Source organism: Pogoniulus pusillus, chromosome 13 (assembly GCF_015220805.1).
Source record: "Pogoniulus pusillus isolate bPogPus1 chromosome 13, bPogPus1.pri, whole genome shotgun sequence".
Taxonomy (NCBI): domain Eukaryota; kingdom Metazoa; phylum Chordata; class Aves; order Piciformes; family Lybiidae; genus Pogoniulus; species Pogoniulus pusillus.
The window spans coordinates 24124198-24137786 of NC_087276.1; positions in this window are offsets into that span (position 1 = coordinate 24124198).

Consider the following 13589-nt stretch of genomic DNA (forward strand, 5'->3'; position numbering starts at 1 on the left):
AAATCTCCACAAATCCTTCTACTGGCAGAGTTCAGCCAGGGCAGAGTGGGGGGAGATCCTCATGGGCCAGGAGATCGTCTGGGGCTGGGAACAGAGGGTTTCATAGAATCACAGAATGATTTGGGTTGGAAGGAACCTTAAAGAACACCCAGCTCCAGCCTCCCTGACATGGACATGGGCACCTTCCACTAGCCTAGGTTGCTCAAGGCCCCATCCAACCTGGGCTTGAACACCTCCAGGGAGGGGGCAACTACAGCTTCCTATGTTACATGTGACATGTGGGGCTGGGAGAGGGGCAGGGACTGCCAGGGGATCTCCATCCCTGCATCCTTTGGGCACAGTCCCTCTGCAGTGCAGTAACACCCAGCATGGCCTCGAAGCCCCAGTACTGAGTATCCCTGCTCCAGGAATCAGTCCCTTTTCCTGGTGCTGGCATGAGGAATCACGCAGGAGCTGGGTCAGGGACTGAATCCAGCTGGAAGCATCTGCCCTGCTGGAAGTTTGTGCTCCAAGTGTTCCCCGCACGGGCCGGTCTGGATTGGTGCCATGGTGCCAGCACCCCACTGCTGCAGGCTCTCCTTGGTGCCTGAGGGTAATATCAACCCCGTGAAAAACATGATCTTTGGTTTTGCTGCCTCAGGGTTGAACCATTGCCCTCCCCAGGGATAATTCTCTGAGGGCTGGCATGGATTTATAGCTTGCCATGATTTATACTGGAGGTGGAGTGGGATGAAGCCGTCACAGCCAGCACCGAAGGAATCCAACAGCAGGGCTGTCCTGGCCTGACCTTACCAGCCATGTGGAGCAAAGCCCTGGGGACAGAGGTGGCATCCACAGGATAGGTGACAGGGTGCAAGTGTTCAGATTCACCCCTCCCCCTCCTGGAAAAAAAACAGGTATGAGATATTAAGATGCAAATGTTTGCCTCTGCTTTGGGAGTTTGCTCCTCTGCCCCCATCCAGGAGGGACACTGTGGGAGCTGGCACTGTCAGGAGGGACTCTGGGTGACCTAAAGGCAATGCAGATTGGGGCAAATGGCAGCAGATGTGGTATTTGACTTAGGCAACTCAACTAAGCAGTAAAGCAAAGCACAGGGGCTGTGGAAATAAGGGGATAAAGGCTGGGGGGTTATGTGATTGAGAGCAGCCTTGTGAAGGACTTGGGGTTACTGGCGGGTGAAAAGCTGGATGTGAGCTGGCAGCCCAGACCCACCTCTGTCCTGGCTGATCCCCAGCAGCGTAGGCAGCAGGTAGAGGAAGAGGAGTCTGCCCCTCTGCTCTGCTCTGCTGAGACCCCACCTGCAGTGCTGGGGCCAGCTCTGCAGTCCTCAGCACAGGAGAGACCTGGACCTGTTGGCACAGGGGCAGAGGAGGCCATAGCAACAATGAAAGGGCTGGAAGCCCTCTGCTGTGAGACCAGGCTGAGAAGGTTGGTGGTGTTCAGCCTGGAGAAGAGAAGGCTTCAGGGAGACCTGGTGGCTTTTCAGTACTAAAAGGGGCTGAGCAGAAAGCTGGGGACAGACCTTAGCAGGGCTTGTTGTGACAGGACAAGAGGTGATGGTTTTAAACTAAAAGAGGGAGAGTCAGACTAGAGAGAAGAAAGAGATTTTTTTTGCACTGAAGGTAGTGGGACACTGGCCCAGGCTGCCCAGAGAGGTGGTGGATGCCCCATCCCTGGAACCATTCCAGGTCAGGTTGTTTGGGGGTCTGAGCAACACGCTTTAGTGCCAGGTCTCCCTGCCCATGGTGGGGAGGTTGGACTGGATGACCTTTAAAGTTCCCTTCCAACCTAAAGCATTTTGTGTCTCTGTAGCACAGAGTTACCAGATCCTGAAGACAACCCCCAGGCACCTTTTCTCCTTGCACCATCACCTTCCTTTCCAAAGCAAACCCTGAGAGCCAACTCTGAGGACCAACCACTTCCCCTTGGCCCTCGGCCGCCGCCGCTCCCTTCCCGCTCGGCTCCTCCTTATCTCGAAGGGGCTCTGTGGCCAGACCAAACAGCCTCCCCCGCTGCCGCCGCCGCACGTGGGGCAGCACGGGCAAGGTTGGCATCCAGACCATGAAATAAAAGCATCTTGTCTTCGGCTGGGTGTCGAAATCCAACCGTGGGTGCCCCCAGGCGGCTCCGCTTGCCTTGCCCTCCTCCTCTCCTGGGTGAGAGGTCTGTGGTTGCCGAGCTCTGTTTACTAACCAAGGAGTTTTTCCCCTCCAGCTGTTTCTTTACTTTCGCTGCAAAGCGATGCAGAACCACCTTGGCTGAAAGCAGGTGAAAGCTCAGGGCTGACGCCTGCACCAGTTCAAACCAGCAAGGAGCCAGGCGTCCTGCGGGGGAGGTGGAAGAGGTCATGAAGGGGCACAGAGTGGTCCCTGCAGTGGGATTAGGTGCACAGGGTTGGGGGCTGCCATGAGCTGGACACCTGCGGTGCTGGGTAACTTGGGATCACACCAAACCAGTGCTAGCTGGGGCACTGCTGGGCAACACTGTCCTCCTTCACATCTCAGGAGGGTCCTGGAGTCATCGGGATGGGGCTGTCCTTCCAAACTGAGAGTGGAGGTGTCTCACACCTCTCATATCACCAGCACCCCTCCTGGGACATTCAAGGACAGTAGCTAGCTTTCCAAAGAGCCTTTGGTGATGAAATGCCTCTTGAGCAGCTCTGTGCCAGTGTGGCTGGGTATAAACCAGCCTGCACCAAGGTCATGCTCTTCCCACTGGGATTCTACCAGCCAGTGAGTTATTGCAGGAGGAAAAAGAGATGATTTCTCTTTAGTGTGTCCCTGCTGCAAAGAGCTGGGTGTCTCTTCCCACAGTCCCAAGCCTGAATGGATCCAGGGTGGTGGGACCCTCACCCTGTTCCCTCCGTGGTCCCCATGCATCCCTCACTGCCTCAGTCCTGCGGTCTCCCTGCCATCGACCTGTTCTGTTTGGGCCCATGTAGATCCCCCACATCACAAAATTCATCCAACACACTTCCCACTCACTGGAGCCTCTCAGGGACCTGGGCAAAGCCTGAATCATCCCCATTTTGGGTAGTCCACAGCTACCCAGGCTGGCCCCAGTGCCTGGGCAAAGGGAAGGCAAAGGGCTCCAGCACACACAGGCTGTGCCAGCCCTGTCCTGGTCACTGGTGCTGGGGAACCACCCTGGAGAGCCTGCAGGTTTGTACTCACTGGAGTATTAACTGGTCACTACTGCTGATAACAGCTTTCTATGGCTCTTACCTGTGCTTTCCAGGAGAGGTGAATCGGTTCAGCCTCCCACAGCCCTCAGGAGAGGGAAGGGAAGTGCAGAGGGTTTGGGGAGAGCCAGGGCCAGGCTGTGCCAAGCCCTCCTGCCTTCCCAGCAGGCACTGAAGCGGGCATCACACCCTGGGAGATCCCATTTACCTGCCACTCACCCCCTGCTAATGTTTTCCAACTCCAGTGCTCATTTTCACCCAAATTGCCCACAGAGGTAGAAGTCAAAAGGCGATTTCTATGCACACCAGGAGAATTGCTGACGGAGAGCAGAGACAGCTCCTGCTGAGAAAAACGCTGCAGCCTGAGCCCAGGCCTTTACTATGCAGCAGAGCAGCCACCGAGCGGCAAACCTTCCCAGGGAATTTGGCTTCCTTGGGCTGGCTGCTCACAGCGTTGTTGGGCTTGTTTTGTTCTGGGCTTGAGATACAGGTCTGACAGAAGCAAAAAAAAAAAGAAAAAAAGGCTTTGTAAGTACTGAGTTAAAAAAAAAGGGATGATGCAAAAGCCACAGGGTGCTTTGGCTAGGAAACGTGAGGGGGTTGCAGTTGGCCGTGGCGGAGCGCTTGGCTGTTTGGAGAACGTAGGGTTCCTGTGATTAGCCTGCTCCGTGACTCAATCTATAACCACCAGTTACACACTAGATTTAATCTGGGGTCAAAAGTCATGGACCATTCAAACCACGCAGCAGACGTCGATGGCAGGCTTGCTGGAGATGTGTTTTTCTTCTGCTACTCTTTGTTTAGCCCAAACAAGCTCTGTGAAGCGAATGCGCCCCGGCTCCAGGCATGGTGGGTTGGTGTTGCTTGTGTTGGCTCATGCTCTGACTGGAGTGAGCTCAAGGAGCAACTCTGTCCAGTTCTGGGCTCCTCAATTCAAAAGAGATGTTGAGATGCTGGAATGTGTCCAGAGAAGGGCAATGAAGCTGGTGAGGGGCCTGGAGCACAGCCCTGTGAGGAGAGGCTGAGGCAGCTGGGGTTGTTTAGCCTGGAGAAGAGGGGGCTCAGGGCAGAGCTCATTGCTGTCTACAACTACCTGACAGGAGGCTGTAGCCAGGTGGGGTCGGTCTCTTCTCCCAGGCAACCAGCAACAGAACAAGGGGACACAGTCTCAAGTTGTGCCAGGGGAGGTCTAGGCTGGATGTTAGGAGGAAGTTGTTGGCAGAGAGAGTGATTGGCATTGCCCAGGGAGGAGGTGGAGTCACCATCTCTGGAGGTGTTCAAGAAAAGCCTGGTTGGGGCACTTAGTGCCATGGTCTAGTTGATTGGACAGGGCTGGGTGCTAGGTTGGACTGGATGATCTTGGAGGTCTCTTCCAACCTGGTTGATTCTATGAATCTATGCTTGCTCTGCCTGCATCCCACATCCAGCTTTCTGAGGCTCATTTCATCTCATGCACTTGCCATGGGGGACAAAATAAGGATAATTCATGCCCCGAGTCTCCCCTCGGAAGCACAGTATTGGTCCTCAGCCCAGCTGGTTTGCTGGTTGTGCAGGTGACAGCAGTGAAGGTGCCCTCCTCACCCAGAATTAGCAGGGCTGTGGATGCTGCATGCTGTCCCTGCAGCAAATTGAGTACCTGGCTCAGCACATTCTCTGTTTCCATCAGTCCCTCTCGGGTGCTGCCCCAGTTTCTTGTCTTGGCCAGTTTCTTTCCAAAGCAAGTCATGAAAGCCACTCTGGTATCAAAAAGATGTCAGGAACTTCCTCCCTGGTTAGGTTAATAGAGCAAAGGATTTCAAAGCAGTGTCTTGGAAAGATTGCTCAGGGTAAAGACCTTGTGCTCTGAGCTTTCAGTGTTGCCTGTGGGGAGCATTGGCTGCTCTGTGCATCCATGAGTGGATTGTGGCCTTCTCTCTGCAGCAGCTGTGATTTTTTGTGAGCTGCTTCTCTGATGAAGGCTTCACTGAGCAGGAAAGGGAGAAGCCATCCCACAGTTTTGCAGAATACTGTCTTGCAGAGATGAATATTTGTAGGGAGTGCTTTGTCCCATCTGCCTGTGGCAGCAAACGTCATTGCCTGGTTGTTGCATGGGGACAAGGGCCTGTCACAGACTAAGGCTGAGCTCATCCATCACTGACCTTCCTCTGTGCCTTGGGCTCCTCTTAGGTCATTAGGAAGGATGAGTGATCCCTCCCTTCTCTTGCAAAACCTTCTTGCCATGCAGTGACAGAGAGGATACAAACAGCCCCTACAAGCACAAGAAGGCTTTTTCCTGTGGCATGATGAAGGAGTCAGGGAAGCAGCATCATGTCCAGTTTGCAAGCAGGAGAGGCAGCAAGACAATCACCTCACCTACAGCTGGGCACTATGATGCTAAACCCCATGTCTGGACAGAACCTGCCAGTCTCCAGCTGCTTCTACCCTCACCATGGAGTCCCAGCGGCTCCAGCCTGATGGTGCTGGAAAAGCTAGAAGGTTCTTGTCGGCAAACTGAGGATCTGAGCTTGGGCTAGAGCCAGCCAGAGCCCGGGAGGGCTGATTCCTCTTTCCAGCCTCAGTACATCTGCACGGGGAAGTTGAAAAGTCCTTTGGGACAAGGAAGAGAAAGCACTGGAACAGGCATAAATAGCTTAGTAATAATACTAATGATAGCACTTAGCACGTAGGCAGCAGTTTGCAGAGCAGAGCGCTTTACAAACATTAATTAGTGCTGGTAGACAGTTCAGCGATATGGCTCCCATTTTGCCAACTACGAAGAGCAGAGAACCAACCATCTGCTTAAATCCTCTTTAATTTAATCCTGGGGCATTTGTAGGAAAATCCTGAGCCCGTTTCAGCGTTGGATGAAACTGCCTGAGCATGCATGGCCCCGCCAGAAACTCTTGGAAGCGTGGCAGATGCGGAGCATCTCGGGAGAGGGATGTTTTGAAAGGTGTTGGTGGTTTCAGGTGGTGCCCTGGGCACGGAGCTGGAAAACACGGAGGCGGCTGTTTTCCATGTCAATAGATACACAAGGAGTAGTCAGAACGTTGGTGGTTTCCCTAAAGACATGTTGTGTTGTTGGAGCCCGTGTTGGGGTTTGCCAGCTGGGGATGGAAGGCCTGGTTGCGCTCCTCTTGCTCTTTGCTGGTCTCTGCTTGACCTGTGTCAGTTTTATGAGCTCTTGGGACATTCGATTTACTAGCAAAAATTAAAGCAGCTGCCAAGAATGGTTGGGCCAAGTCATAGAATCCCAGAATGGTGGGGGTTGGAAAGGACCTCTGGAGATCATCCAGTCCAACCCCACTGCTAAAGCAGGGCCAGCCACAGCAGGGTGCCCGGGATCGCAATGTCCGGGCACTTTTGGAATCTCTCCAGAGAAGGAGACTCCACAACCTCTCTGTGCAGCCTGCTCCAGGGCTCCAGCACACTCACAGCAAATTATCTCCTCCTGTTCAGATGGAACCTCCTGGGTTCCAGTGTGTGCCTATTGCCCCTTGTCATGTTGCTGGGCACCACTGAAGAGTCTGGTTCAGCATCAGGCAGGTTCCAGCTGTACCTGGGACACTGCTCTGTGGCCATCCTGGCCTGGGGGACATACCCAGGAGCATTGGACATGTCAGCCGAGTGTGCTTGGCACCAACATAAGCTAAAACTCCTCAATTTACTGTATCCTAAGCATTTTTTTCCCTTCAAAGATACCTGCTTTGTATCCCACAGCAAACAGCATCCCTACAACATGCTGCAGCAGGGTTTTGCTAAGGATGAGGGTTAGGTCTGAGGAGCTCAGCCAAGGGACTGCAACCAAGTTGACCATCAGCATGAAATGGATGCAGGAGCAGCATCCCAAAAAGTCCTGGGCAAAAGGCAAGATAGCACAGGGTGCCAAGGCAGGAGGGTGAGCAGCTGTGGGCAGCAGCCGGCCAGGATTGGCACAGCTGGGTTGGAAGCAAAGCTGCAGAGGGTGTGTGAGGCGTGCAGCCATACATGGGCTTTGTCTGCAATCTTCCCTCTCTCCACAGATGATTTGCAGGCAGGAAAAGATGTCGATGAAAACACAGAAGATGGGAAAGGCCAACCCACCCTGAAGGAAATTGCCTTCCACTCCACTCCAGCAGTAGCAAAACATGCCTGCTCTTAAGCTACCATTGGAACCTGCAGCCCTTTCCCAAACACTGCATGTAAATTTCCCACTGCAGATGAACTAATCAAGCCTGCAGATGGAAACCCCTGCTCAGCTATGACACCAGCTCGTTCTCTCAGGCTGATTTATTAGGATTAGTGGCATTGTGTGGGGGTTTTTTATTAGGCATAGATTTAAAAGTCTGAAATGATGGCGTTTTTCCTCCTCTCTTGGCAGTTGGGTCCTAGCACAGAGCATGGAGGAAAGGGTCAAGTAGGGCTTGCAATGAATTTTATTTCTTCTCCAGTCAAAAGAGCTCCTGAGTCACTTTGTCCCTGACTGAGCACACCACATATCTCGCTTAAATCCCTTGCTGAGTTGAGCTGGACCTGCAGCTACACTGCAATTATGCAGATGCTTAAGCGCTCTGCTAAATCAGAGCCTGCCTCCTGCTCGCCGTCTCCAGGGCCCTCCCAAATTATCCCACATTTGGGGTCCAGGATGCTGCAAATGGTCCAGATGAGGCCGATTTCAGCAAGGTGCTCTAAGCTCAGGCTCTCCTTGGTTTTGCCTTGTGGATGGCTTCCCTGGGCAGCTCCTGCCTCCCATCTCCACCCCAGGATGCCTTGTTAAGTGTCTGATTTTAATTTCTCTCAATCAGGAGCTGGGCCTGAGCAATTACATAATAACGAGCTATTCATCCAGAGGGAGAGCGTGGATCTAGGTTAATTGGGCTGACAATTGAACCCAATCCTTTCCGGTTTTGCCCAGTTTTCCTTCTTTTTCTCTCCTTCTGCACAATATCTGCAACGCTCTCAGCCTCGTTAATTAAGAAGGTAACTTCACCCCCAGGGTTGTTTTGTTCTCCTCTCCCTCCTTCAAAAGCCAGAGCAGAAAAAGCAGCAAGAATTAGCTAGCCTGGGATGAAGCAACCACCTCTGAGCAGGTTGGAGCCGGTTGGGTCTGACAGGGTTCAGACCACATTGAGCTGCTGCTGTTCTCCTGGGCTTTGGGGAAACAATGCTGCGTGGTGCAAGCAGGTGCTGTAGCAGAAACACTTCTGCTGGCACGTTTGATGTGTGCAACAGACACATTGCAGAGCTGAAGACAGCAGAGTCCCTGGGGCTGGCTGGGTGCTGGGTCCTTGTTGGGGCTGCAGTGCTGCAGATTTGGGGGGAGAGGTGCAGAAGGGTTTGTGGCCTCTTTGGAACATGCAGCCTTAAATGCTTAAGCACTTCTGAAAGGCTTTTAGCCAAGAAACGAGGCTGCAAACGCCCCATGTGTCCCCCACAGAGTCCAGCTTTGTGCCCCAAGGCCACACCAGGCAGAGCAGAAATGAAATTTGCCTTTCTCGTGGCCTCTTTGTGGTCTCTGTTTCTGACCACCTCATCACAGCCAAGCCCTGACCTATGCCGACAAGGGTGGGACACACCTATTTGTTTCTCTGTCACCCACAGGTGACTGTATGGGCAAAGACTTTTGAGCAGGGCTTATTGTGACAGGACAAGGGGTGATGGTTTAAGCTAAAAGAGGAATATTCAGACTAGAGAGAAGGAAGAAACTCTTTACACTGGTGGGACCCTGGCCCAGGTTGCCCTGAGAGGTTGTAGAAGCCTCACCCCTGGAGCAATTCCAGGTCAGGTTATTTGAGGCTCTGAGCAATCTGCTCTACTTGCAAATGTCCCTGCTGACTGCAGGAGGGTTGCAGTGGATGACCTTTAAAGGTCACTTCCAACCTAAACCTATGAAAGAACTGTAATGTATTTTGAGCTTTCATTTTCCTCACCTGGGAAGCTGTGGGTGACCCAGAGACTGATTTTGAACTAAACAGGGGTTGGACCAGCAAGTCAAAGATGTTTCCTTGCAGACTGGTGTGTCTTGCAGACAAACTGGTACCTCCAGAGAGGAGCCCCACTGCAAGGACAAGGTGGTCCCGGTCCCAGCACAACAGGGCTTGTGTCCTGAGTTGCAGTGAGGGGAGCTGTGCCCAGCCAGGCTGCAGCTGCCACCTGCACCAGTGCCTGCCTGCAGGAGCCAGCCCAGGAGCACGTTCCTCATGATCAAAAGAACATGTTCAAGATACACGAGCAGGAAGCACAGCTGTGAGACCACACTGCTGGGCTGGAAAGGGGAAATGCATAACAAAATGGGCATCCAAGGTGTGAGTTTGCTTTGCCAGAGGCTACAGGCAGCTGGGGGGTGGTCTGGGACTGAGAGCAAAGGCACTGCCTGCAAGATGGTGGGGGAAGAGGAGAGGTGGTAACACCTGAACAGCTTCAGGGACCTGCTCCCTGTGATGCTTCCTCAGGGCTGATAGAGTCATCAGCTGGCATGGATGTAAATGGGAGGAGAAGCAAGCAGGGCCTCACGGTGGGATAGAGCACAGCTCACCTCAGCAGCCCCCACTGGTTTGGGATGACAACCAGGTGCTTCCCAGCTGGTGTCCAGCCAAAAGCTTCATGCAGATGGGCACAGTGCTGAAAATGGCAACAGGGACACAGTGATCCCAGCCCCCCTGAGATGGAGAGCTGGCTGATAGCAAGCACTGCCTGCTGCCAAGCCAGTGTCTTCAGCAGCAATATGGTGGCACTGGAAACGTGTGCAGATGGATTTGCAGCACTGAGTGCAGCAGGTCCCTGCCTTTCCCATCTCTTCACCTGGGAAGGACTCATCCCGTGCAGGAGGAGCTGCTCCCTGTTGCAGCACATCCACAACACATGCAGCGAGACCACCTTGTCACCACCCATTACTGGCAAGTCCAGCGGTTGGTGGCCTCATGCTCAGGGTTGCCAGTCACAGCAGTGTGCATGGGCACAGGGTCAGCAGCTGGTTTTGGCAGCTGTGAAGCCCTAGCCCCACATCACCCCAAGGCTCAGCCCCAGGGAAGCAGGGAGAGGGAGCCTGCTCACGTCTAAACTCAACGTGTACCACACGTGTGTTTGTTAACAGTCACAAACAAACATTTGGCAGGATTTTTGCCAGGGGGAGAGGCTTAACATGTGGAGCTTTGAAGGACGTGAGAAAGCTGATACAGCCCATCACAGTGGGCTCTGCTCTGGCCTCCCCAGCACTGCTGGGGCAAGGGAAGCTTTAGTTCTCTCTGGGGAGTGCATTACTTAAGTCCTTGTGTACGAAGAGAGAAGCAAAGCCCACTAATCCTGCCAGGAGGGAAATGATATCATGGTTCTGGGGGGACAAGGGGAGAGCAAGAGGAAACCATCAGAAACTGTGCTTGTCACCTGTGGCTCTGCCTCCCACAACAGACTCCAGCTGGGAGGTGAGAAGGGAAAAAGCAAAGGGAAAAATCCCAGGCTCCTTGGAGCACTTGGAACTTGCATAGACAGGATGAACGATCTCAGCCCTGGGACAGCTGTGGCATCCTGGGAGGCAGTGGGGGCAGAGCCTAGGAGGAGGGAATGACCTGGGATACAGTGGATCTGCAGCCTGCCTTTTTTTCCAGGGATATTTCCTACATGGACCCTACAGACCCCAAGTTCCTCTTCTAGCCCGCAGGTTTTCCATGCTTTTGCCCAGCTCATTCCCTGTCCCATCCAGCTGGGATGAGCAGCTGGGTTGGGGCATCAGCCCACCACATTTCCCAGCCCCTGCTTTATGGATATCCTACAGTCAGCCCCAGGTAAGCCGTGCGAGCCCCGGGCAAGCTGTGCCCAGCGGGAGGGATGTGAAGGACAGATGAGAGCTAGGATAACCGGGAGGGCTGAGAGCTGGAGAGAGGCTGGAGGAGCTGGTTCCTGCTCTGCGGCTGCTGCAGGCTCCCACACACGATCACACAGTCCCCTCTAGTGGATATTTCTCCTCCATCAACACTGCTGTCCTACCTACGTGCAGCGCTGGGCTCCAGACCCCGGTCCTGAGCAGTGACCCTGGGCCACCATCCTGCTCCTCACCCAAACCCGGGCGTGGTGGCCCTGAAGAACGCAAATCCTCATCCAGCTGCCACCATGGGCTTGAGCCATCTCTGCCTCCCCTCCTGCGTAGCTGGGTGATTCATGCTGCCGCCATCCCCTGCCCTGGCTCGGTCCCACACCTCCTGCTGCCCGTGCGTCAGGGCTGGCCCCGCTCACCCCGCAGCCCTCGCTTCGCTCAGCTTCACGCTGGCTCCAAGTTACCTGGGCACTGGCCAACACGAGAAAGAGCTCACAAACACCCCCGTGGTGACAGCTTCCGAGGGATGCAGGAGTCGGCACTGCTCGCTCCCACCTTCCAGTCCTGCAAGCATCGTGTGGCTCGGACTGGGATGAAGCCAGCAGCTCCGGCGTGGGTTCCCTCACACACTTGTCCCACTCCCAGCAGCTAAGGCTGGGGGGGTCTGTGTGGTGGCCGCACTCGCTGCTGGGAGGGCACCCGAACCTCACTTCTCCAGTGAGTTTGGGCAATGCCTGATGTCTCCGACATCTCTTACGCGTTGGAGAAGGTGGTGTCTTTGCTTTTGACACCCTCTGCTGTCAGCACTGCCGCTCTGGCCAGGGCCACCTCCACCCAGCAGCTCCCGGCAATGGAAAGGGTGTGGAGCTCCCACCGGCACCAGTCTGGAATGCTCTCTCGTTCTCAGGGCCAGGCCAGGTCACCATTGCCTCCTTCTGCCTTGGAAACTGTGCTTGTCACCTGGAAGAATTGTGGTATCTGCAACCTGAGTTTTTTCAAGGGAAAAAAAAGGCACACAGCAGAGAGTGGAGGAGGCTGCAGAACCACAAGTCAGCTGCATGCTGTGGTTCATGACGCTCCACCAGCCCAGGATATGTTCCCTCCACCTTGCTCCATTCTTTGCTGGGAAGCATTTGGCCCTGGTCCCAATGCCACCACCTGGCAGTCCCAGCTTAGGACAGGGCTGGTGCCTCTGTCTGTGTGCCAGGGATATGGCAGTACCTCCTCTGCGAAGCTGGGACCTCCAGTGGGGGATGACATGGTCTAGCCTTGAGCTCTGTGGTAAAGGGTTGGACTTGATGATCTGTGAGGTCTCTTCCAACCCTGATGATACTATGATAGTGGCGAGGAGAGGCAGCTGGGTGCTGCCAGGTTGTGCAGGCAGCCCTGAAAAGCAGCTGCAAGGGCAGAGAGAGATGCCTGTGGCCCAGACCACCCCTGGGACAGCTTTATGGATCCCACAGCAGCAGCATGGTGTGATGCACACTCAGTCCATACTGTGCTGCCTGAGCTAGCAACTGAATCACACTGTTCCTGTGCTGGCCAGGAGCCCATGGGTGTCCTAGTTCCAGCAGGATGACATCTCCAGCTCACAAATGTCACAGTTTCCAAGTCACAGATGATTCCTGTTCACATCCCATGTCATGTCCTGCAGTCATACCAGTGAGAGGTCCCCACATGCCAGTCCCAGAGCTAATGCTCCATCTGATTCCCCACTGTTTCATGGTGCACCAGAGCAGGTCACTGCTTCCCGTGGGATGCTCCTGACTGCAGCATCATGGCAGCAGAGTCAGACTTTGTGCTGACATAGCCGAGCACAACTCGGGCCCAGAAATGCAGATCTCAGGCATAAGCTACAGCACAGACCACAGTTTTCCTTGCTGTAGCATCTAGGCTGGGGCTGAGCTGCAACAGGATTGGACTTAGCAGCGAAAGGGCTGATTTAACCTTCAAATGTTGAAACCACCTCGTTAAGAACCCTGACCTGGAAGAGACAAAGCAAGCTGGTTTGCATGGGGTGGCAAGTTAATGCTGCACTGAACACCAGGGCAAAACCAACTCCTTTGCTTTACCCCAGCACTCACTTCCTCTGTGCTATGCTGATCCTGGCTGCTGTCCTTGGGGCAAGGAGCTTTGCTACCTGGTCAGAGCATCCCTCCCTGAAGCCAAATCCAGAGATTTTTTTTTTCCCCAGCCCTGTCAGGATGGTCCTGCAGTCCTCCCTTCCCACCTTCAATCCTACATAGCCCTTTCAGACATAGCTCTGCTCACTGTATGCAAGGCCTGGTGAAGCACAGAGGTCACCTGTGGCCTGGCCCTATAGTGGGCAGGGGAAGCCTGTGGGCACTTTGAGGACTGCATGTGTGGATGTGAACCACCCCACAGCAATGGGCAAGATACAAAATGCCAGGGAGATACAGCCCATGTGACAGCTCCAACCTCTCTTATGGACTCAATGATCTCTGGAGGTCTCTTCCAACCTCTCAAGTTCTGTGATTCTATAATCCCCCAGGAGCTTCCAGTTCAGCCAAGTACTTAAGCTCATCATAAGTAAGCAGAAAGTAGCAGCTAAACCTAGAGGAGCTCAGCCCAAGTGAGGAGGCCCAACCAGCCCCCATGGGTGATGTTAAAGCAATCATC